At 43.3% G+C, this 8,907-nt stretch overlaps 1 pseudogene; it reads left to right on the top strand.

The window, feature by feature from the left end:
• Positions 1 to 1,208: 1,208 nt before the first annotated feature.
• LOC123456300 lies at positions 1,209 to 5,036 on the top strand (annotated as a pseudogene).
• The last annotated feature ends 3,871 nt before the right edge of the window (positions 5,037 to 8,907 follow it).

The following is an 8,907-nucleotide window of genomic DNA, read 5'->3' on the forward strand; positions in this document are numbered from 1 at the left end:
GCTCTGGATTGGCTAACAGATCCGCTCAGTGGAAAGGAACCCATATCTGGAACTGGGAAACAAGTCAGAAGGATAGCCAGATAACGAGTCTACCCGCCAATATTAAGCTCCCACTAATCTTGGGCTACAAGAGGGCCTACGCCTCTTAAAGTCTCTCTAAATGAACAATGGTTATCCCATTTAACCTATGCTGGCTTCACTCTCCACTGGAGAATATGCTTCTCTTTTTCAGTTGGATGCAAGATCTGAGGAGAGAATCAGCCCACTGCTCCTCACCAGGGCCCCAGCTGAAACCATAGAGGAACTGGGAAAATGAGCAAGAGTGCTGTTATCTGGGTGAACCTGATATTAGCACATGGGTGAAGGAGACAGACACAGAGGACATTCAACTCTTACTAAATCAGAGATCCAGAGACTCCCAAAAGCCCATCACTGAAGCAAACCTAAAATGAACCCAGCATGGCTCAGGGAAATTCATGGAAGGGGCAGAAATATTGCTAGAGCCACAAGTTGGGACATGACACATACAGACATTGTCTCTTCCCCGTAACTGATGGCTACCCCCAAATGCATGACCCAGATTCTCCATGGGGATAACTAGCATCCCCAAGGAGGAGGGTCCCTTTGGAGGGGGGGCAGGGATAAGAGTAAGGATGGTACCAACATATTCTATTTACATGCTGAGTATGTCCATAACTAATAAAAAGAAGAGTTAATTTTGTTATAAGCACTGGAATTGAGATGCCAGAAATGAGGCAGTTACTTTACATATCATAGAGCACAATCTGCTCACTTGTGAGCCAAAACAGCTAAACTCTAATTCAACCCTTGACAAATTTGTTTTGGAAGAGAAAACACTATTTGACAAGCAATGTTCTTAGCTTGATCTTGATAGCAATTGATTTTATCTATAATAAAAGTTTTTATTAACAAAACTATTTTATATCTTACCCATGAGTAGAAGTTGATAAAGCTTAGATAAACTATGCCAACATATTTTTTTAAAAGTAAATTACTTAAACCTAAGTTATTAAATCTAGTGATGACCATTCAATGGACTTAGTATAAACAAAACAGAAGTTATATTTAAAGTCACAATGTCTTTAGGTATGAGTACCTCATCTTTGGAAATTAAACACTTACATGTGAACCTTTATCTTAAGATTCAGTTTCTCCAGGAATTAAAATGTTAACAAGATCTTTCGGGAATGAAGGTATGGAACACCCCTCCAGGTAAAGAACCAAGACCTGCTGAGGTGCTTGCTGAAGGTGCAGGAAATATAGAATGAGTAGAAGAAGAAGGCAGTTACAAGTACCAGCTAAGGCCACGTGACCAGTTATAGAAACGAGGATTGTAATTGCAATGTTTCTGCCCTACCTTGATACAGAATGTTTGTACATATCTACACCAATATTAAGATTATATCACTGTTGAATTTGTTAGACCTATTATACTAGAGAGTAAGTTAGTTAAGCTTTGTGCTGGCGCGAAGATTTTGTGGTTCTGGTTGTACATGGGATACTTACACCATGTTAGGTGGAATTATGAGCTTGTTACTGTTTTCATTTGGAAATTAAGGATGATCTAAGGAAATATGGTTTGGTGTCTAGTTGACAAGGGGTGGACTTATGATAGTTAAGGTGTTGTCAACTTGACCTCTTTAGTAATCCACAGAAATCCCTTTCGGGTGGGCCTCTTGACGTTGCTTCCAGGAAGGATTAACTAAAGGAAGAAGTCCTTCCCCCAGAGTTCACCCTTCCCCCAGAGCGGGCAGCCCCTCTCAGAGGGGGACTTTTATATGAGCAATCTCTGGGTGAAAAGAGCCCCTTCCTTCTTCTCACTTGGCTGCCAGAGCTGCTCACTGCTCCTTGCTCCCTGCCTTCCAACGTGGATTGAAGACCAGCATCAACTGACGACCCACATGGATTGAAACCCAGCAGCCCCTCAGGAAGCCTCCAGGCCTTCTGGCTCCATCTGTAGTGTCTGATCAGGACTGCTGAGGCATCTGGCCATGTGAACTGAGTAGCTACCAGGTTCCTTGATTCTTGGGCCTGCAACTGTTATTGGACTACCATAAGCTAATCATAAATTTCCTTTTTAAAATAATTCATTCTAGCAGTCCTGCTCCTCTAGAGAACCCTAACTAATACAGTTATGTTCACTTTTTATTTATTTATTTATAATCATTTTTATTTTTAGTTATTTGAGAGAGAGCAAGAGAGAGAAGAGAAAGGGAATGGGCACACAAGGGCCTCCACCCACTGCAAATGAACACCAGATGCATGTGCCACCATGTGAATCTGGCTTACATGGGTCCTGGGGAGTCTAACCTTGATCCTTTTGGCTTTACAGGCAAGCCCCTTAACTGCTAAGTCACCTCTGCAGCTCTATGTGAACTTTTAAAACAACATGTCCTTTAGCAATAGGAGGGTATTTTTAAATATTGAAAAGTGTTTGAAAAATTGCTTTATAATTGATATGAAGTAATACATTGTTGTTTCAGTTTGCATGTGCCTAATACATAGTAATGTTTATATCAAAAAAAAAATGTTAACAAATAGAAGGACCTCATTTACTTTGCTCAGTCTTAAAGCCAGTTTTTATAACCCTTTAACCATAACAAATTAACACCAGTGGACTGTTAATGAGTGAGGTATTAACCACAAGACTCAGTTTCTCTACTAGTTAAAACCTAGACATCAAGTAAACACAGTTTAGATTTTAAATAATTAAAGGTTTCAATGAGAGAGAACATGTGGCGCTTGGCTTTCTCTCTCATATGTGGATCCTAACTACAGATGGTTGGGCTTCTGCGTGAGAATGAAAATACTTAGAAGCAGAGGCCAGTAAGTTAAAAAAGAGACATAAAGGGTAGAGAAAGGAAGGGAGGAGGATACTTCATAGGTTGATATTGTATATATGTAATTACAATGATTGTAATGGCGAGGTAATAATATGGAGAATGGAATTTCAAATGGGAAAGTGTGGGGGTGGGGAGGGAGGGAATTACCATGGGATATATTTTATAATCATGGAAAATGTCAATAAAAATTAAAAAAAAAAAAAAAAAGGTTTCAATGAAGGAGCCCTTCCCTGAGCAACCTTCATTACCCTAATAATGTTCTACTGAGGTCTGTCCTTGTTTTCTTAATCTCCATTTCTGGTCCTTTTTCTCTTTGCTTCCTGATTATAATAAACCAAAGTTGTCATCTGGAGCAACTGTTTTAAGTTCTTAAGGAGAATTCCCTCCTCCGTGACATCTGGAGTTACATTAGAATGTTTTCTAATTGTTTCCTTAAGTCTTTGGAGAGAAATAATGGGCAAATTCTGTTATCCCTGTATTGTGTAAACAAACCAGTTTTAAAGGAGACAGGGGAACAGAGAGTTTTGGGGTGTCCTAGAGGCCAATTGTCTCATTTGAAACAAAGTGGAGGAAAGTGAGGAGGATAGAGTCAGTTTATGCCCAACCTTGGCTTTCATCTTCTTGTAGAAGTGGCATTCCTGCAACCAGATTTGAGAAAAGAAATTAGGGTTTTTTAGCTCCTTCCATGAGTGTAAATTTTTGCTTTGTTTTTGTTTTTTCAAGACAGGATTTCACTCCCTCTAGCCCATGTTGACAGGGAACTCAACCTTTAGCCCCAGGCCTACCTTAAACTTACAGTAACTCTCCTTCCTCATCCTTCTGAGTACAAGGACTAAAAAATATGTGCCAAGTCTGGACTCCCTGACCTCCTCTCCTGACCCTTCTGAATAGACAGACCAGAGGACTGCCATTTGGTCAAAGGATGCTTTTGAAACTCAGCAGGACTTAAATGAGGAAGAAGCGGCCCAGGCGCAGGAACTTAAGGATCCAGCCCCAGTGCCTACCCAGAGCACACCTGCCAATGACGCAGACTTTGCAGACCCCATGCCAGGGTACAAAGACGAGCAGATCGAGGCTGACGGCACACCTGAAGACCTCATGTCTGTCGGGACCAGCAGGCTGTTGTACCACGTCACGGACGGTGACAACCCGCTGCTGTCGCCACGATGCTCCATCTTCAGCCAAAGCCAGAGATTCAACTTGGAGCCCAAGTCGGCCCAACTCCACCCACCAGTCAGCAGTTTATGATGCCCTGGACTCTTCTCAGCGCAGCGGTGGTGATGGCAAGGAGCCACAGACCATTGCCCAGCTCACCAAGCACATCCACAGCCTCAAGTGGAAAATTCAAGGCAAATTTGAGGAAGAAAAGAAATACCAGCCTTCACATGGCAACAAGACACCCAACCCTGAAGTCCTGAAGTGGATGAATGACTTGGCAACAGGTCACTAAAAGCTCAAAGAGCTGAAGTTGAAGCTGTCAGAACAAGGGAGCATTCCCAAAGGCCCCCCAGAAACCTGTCCTATGAGCAGCCCACGCTCCAGAGAAAACGGGAAGCAGGGAGCTGCAGGTCTGGAGCCAGCTCATCTGGAGAGGAGACTTCAGAAGCTGGCCTGATGGGGAAGAGTGAGCAGCTTCCTCCTCAAGAAGCAGCAAAGGCAATAAGCAAGACAAGAACCTCATAAAGCCTCTTTACGACTGATACAGAATTATCAAGCAAATTTTCTCAACGCCTTCCCTCATTCCAACAATTAAAGGAGGAAGAGGACTCGGGAAGATGGTCCATGCGGAAGCCAGCAGCCTGCCTCGCCAGATCCAGAATCCTGCCTTCCTGTTGGGGAGCACCTCACCTACCCGGAAGCCGAGCCGGCTAAGGTCCTGCTGCCAGATGCAAAGAAAGAAGTGAAACAGCCAGCTCTCTCCATGTCAGGTTCGCACCAGGCCACCATGTCCATCTGCTGGCCATCTCCAAGAAACCAGGGCTGACAAGAAGAGGCTGCGGAAAGCACTGAGAGAATCTGAGGAGCAGTTTTTTTAAGCAAACAGGAAGAAGCCCACAGAAGGAGGACAGGACGCCAATGGCAGAGGAATGCTATGAATACCAGCACATCAAGGCTAAACTGAGGTTGATGGAGGTTCTCATCAGCAAGCAGGATGTGGCCAAATCGATCTGAGGCTTGGCTCTAAGACCACCTCCAAAAGTCACACTTATTTTCCTCTGCCATTCCGGCTAAGTGATTTTGATGTACTAAAAATGGAAGCACTTGGGCTGGAGAGATGGCTTAGCGGTTAAGCGCTTGCCTGTAAAGCCTAAGGACCCCGGTTCAAGGCTCGCTTCCCCAGGTCCCACGTTAGCCAGATGCACAAGGGGGCGCACGCGTCTGGAGTTCGTTTGCAGTGGCTGGAAGCCCTGGTGCGCCCACTCTCTCTCTCTCTCTCCCTCTATCTGTCTTTCTCTCTATGTCTGTCGCTCTCAAATAAATAAATAAAAAGTGAACAACAACAAAAAAAAAAATGAAAGCACTTGCCAGGCGTGATGGCGCACACCTTTAATCCCAGCACTTGGGAGGCAGAGGTAGGAGGATCGCTGTGAGTTCAAGGCCACCCTGAGACTACAGAGTTAATTCCAGGTCAGGCTGGACCAGAGTGAGACCCTACCTCGAAAAAAAAAAAAAAAAAAAAAAAAATGAAAGCACTTTAGTGGTAACATTAGCTGTTCTTAAGAAAGAAGTGAGAGTATAATTATATATAGAAAGGGATTTAAATAGGGGAAGATGTAACAGGTAACCAGTAATTAACAGAAAAAAAAAAAACCTGAGCCTTCTCCATGTCAAAGAGTCTAAGCTATATTTGATATAAATATTTGTTTCAAAAACCATCTAGTATTTTATCAAATCTACATTGCTCATGGGTGGATCACCTGTTAATGAATTTAATGACTAGATTGTTTTTGTTAATGTATGGGCAAGAGCATGATTTAAATAAATGTATGATGGAAAGAGATTCTAACTCTTCTTATAGGAAGGAAGACAGCTAGTAAGAAAGTAATTCATTTGAAATTCCAAACTTATCTTTAAGAGATACAACATCTACTACCTTGTCCCTTAAATCTGCAGACTTTCAGCACCTAAAATATACTAGAATGTGTCACTGCTACCTTTTTATTTTTATATGAAAATAGCACATTATTTTACCTGTTATTTGACACTTAACATTTCTGGTCACCAAAGTTCATTCAGATAGCATGTGCTTTGTGAATTATCTTTGTCTGTAACTGACAGATGTTTATAGTAACATAAAATTAAAATTTTAAGATAGGTATTTTTAATAGACGTGTCTGCAGTACAATAATCTAATGTGATAATAGTATTATCGCTAACCTTTTGTTTACTATAACAAAGATTCTATAACTATTTTTCCATTAGGAATATGCATTTTTCAAGGTCTACTACTTTTAAAGTGAAAAAACTTTTTCATGAGCTGTATTCATTTTTGTACAAATGAAAGTTTTAGAGATTGTCTGTCAGGACACCTTAGAAAAGAAGCCAGAGCCTGGCGTGGTGGCGCACGCTTTTAATCCCAGCACTCGGGAGGAAGAGGTAGGAGGATCACCGTGAGTTCGAGGCCACCCTGAGAGTCCATAGTGAATTCCAGGTCAGCCTGGGCTAGAGTGAGACCCTACCTTGAAAAACAAAACAAAACAAAGCAAAACAAAAGAAGCCAGAGTATTTTACTTGCTTAATCAACTTTAGAGTATTTTATGTTATTTTATACTTTTAAAACTTTTTTTTTTGTAAAAACAAATACCAAGTAGACATTTTCTCGTTTACCAACCAGAATTGTATTTGTCTTTTCTGTAATGTTAAGCCTGGGTGAGAAGAAAATACAGACCTCACAAGTGGACTGATTCAGAGAGTTACTGTTTTCTCTGGATTGACCTCCTAGTTTACAGCTTTTATGAATCAGGGGAAGGTACCTTCATAAGTTTGTTTAATTGAAGTCATCTACTCATAACAGGACAGACAGATACACAACTATTTGAGGTTTAAAAATTATATCTTTGACAAGGGAAATAGTTACATGAGATGAATACAGTTGCTATTAAAATGTAACTATGTGATTGTAAATATTTTATACAATACAAATAAAATATTTTTCATGGGTGTCAAAACACCCAACTTTTGAATCTGTGTGTGTGTGTGTGTGTGTGTGTACACAAGTGTGTTTAGGTATACAAGGGTCTCTTGTGGCTACAAATGTACACCAGATGCATATGCCATTTTTTGCATCTGGTTTTATGTGTGAAATAGAGAACTGAATTGGTCTATCTAGCTTTGCAAGCAAGTGGGTTTTTTTTTTATTTTTTTGTTTATTTTTTATTTGAGAGTGATAAAGAGGCAGAGAGAGAAAAAGAGAGAGAGAATGGCGCGCCAGGGCCTCCAGCCACTGCACATGAACTCCAGGCACGTGCGCCTCCTTGTGCATATGGTTAATGTGGGTCCTGGGGAAATGAGCTGGGCGCACACGGGCTGCGGCTGGGGTGAACGCCTCCCTCCCTGGGGCGAACCCCGCACGCTCCACGCCCAGGGCGCCGCACGGGCTGCGGGCTCCGCACGGACGGAGAAGGCGCCGCTCGGCCCGCACCGCAGCGCCGCGCCGGGCGGAGGAGCGCAGGGCGGCCCCAGCGGAGAACCGGGGCCGGGGGCTCGGAAGCGGACGAGGAGCCCGGCCGCCCGGGATCTGCCGCGTGCAGGCTCCTGCCCTGGGTCCGACGGCGCACTCACCATTCCCGGCCTCCGGGCTCCCTCCTCCTGCCCCGACGCTCCGCGGCCCGGCCACAGTCCGCGACCGAAACGCCCCAAACTCCCGAGGAGGAGGCGACCGCGCGCATGCCCAGGAGGCGGACGGCCAGCGCGCCACACAAAGGCCCCACTGCGCAGGCGCGCCCCCGGCCCTGTCCTGGAGGAACGTGTGTCCCATTGGACGGCGCCCCAAGTCCCGCCCCCTCGGGCGCTGAGTGACAGTACATGGCCGGGACCACAGGCAAAGGAAGATGCAACTCCTATGCCACAAGGGCTATTTCACTGTGTGACTTCAGCATTTGGGAGGCTGAGACAGGAAAATCAGCAGTTCCATGCCAGCCTGGGTTATATGACACCCTGGCTCAAAGAAAAAAAAGAAAAAACACCTACAATAAATGTTATTTTAAGGCAAACCTTCTATGAGCAACACAATTGCCAATGCAAACTTTGCCCTTAATCTCATATCAGGTTAGGAATTACATAGAAATACATTTCACAAATGGGAAAAGAAAGATTGCTTCAGGGCTTTTGGCTAATATCAAGTGTAGTGTAACTGGGAAAATTATGACAATCTCTCCTTTCTACTTCTATGAATTTTCACAACTACTGTTTTAGGCAATCAGCCTGAGCATTGAAACGGGAAGAAATCCCCTAAAACAACTCCAACTGGAATCACAACCTTGAAATATTTTTACAGGTAATAGAACCTCAGGAGTACCTGTGAAAATTTTGGCATATGTTGTATTTATCTCCATAGTTAACTAATGTGTTCCTAAATGTAAAAGTCGCATCTTTTATCCACATCATGCATGTTAGGTCAGGACAAAATGCAATTACAGCAGGAGGGTGAAGTGATTCATCCACATTCCTCAAGAAATGGTCCCATTATATCTCTCACCAGGGCACTTCTGGTCTCACACTATGGCTCATGTAAAGAACAGAGATTTACTGCCCCAACAAGAAAATTCCTTCCCTTCCTCACCTTCCCCCAATTGAAGAGCCTATAAAGTCTCTATCTGTAACCCCAAGCTGACTGCTCCACTCTTGAGAGTCAGTCCTGGCAACTCATGTTTTTCCCCCAATAAAAGCTTCCATCTTTTGACTGGGCTTCTGCGTGAGAATGAAAATACTTAGTAGCAGAGGCCAGTAAGTTAAAAAGGAGACATAAAGGGAAGAGAAAGGAAGGGAGGAGGGTACTTAATAGGTTGATATTGTATATATGTAAGTACAATGATTATGGGGA

Source organism: Jaculus jaculus, chromosome 20 (genome assembly GCF_020740685.1).
Source record: "Jaculus jaculus isolate mJacJac1 chromosome 20, mJacJac1.mat.Y.cur, whole genome shotgun sequence".
Classification (NCBI taxonomy): Eukaryota; Metazoa; Chordata; class Mammalia; order Rodentia; family Dipodidae; genus Jaculus; species Jaculus jaculus.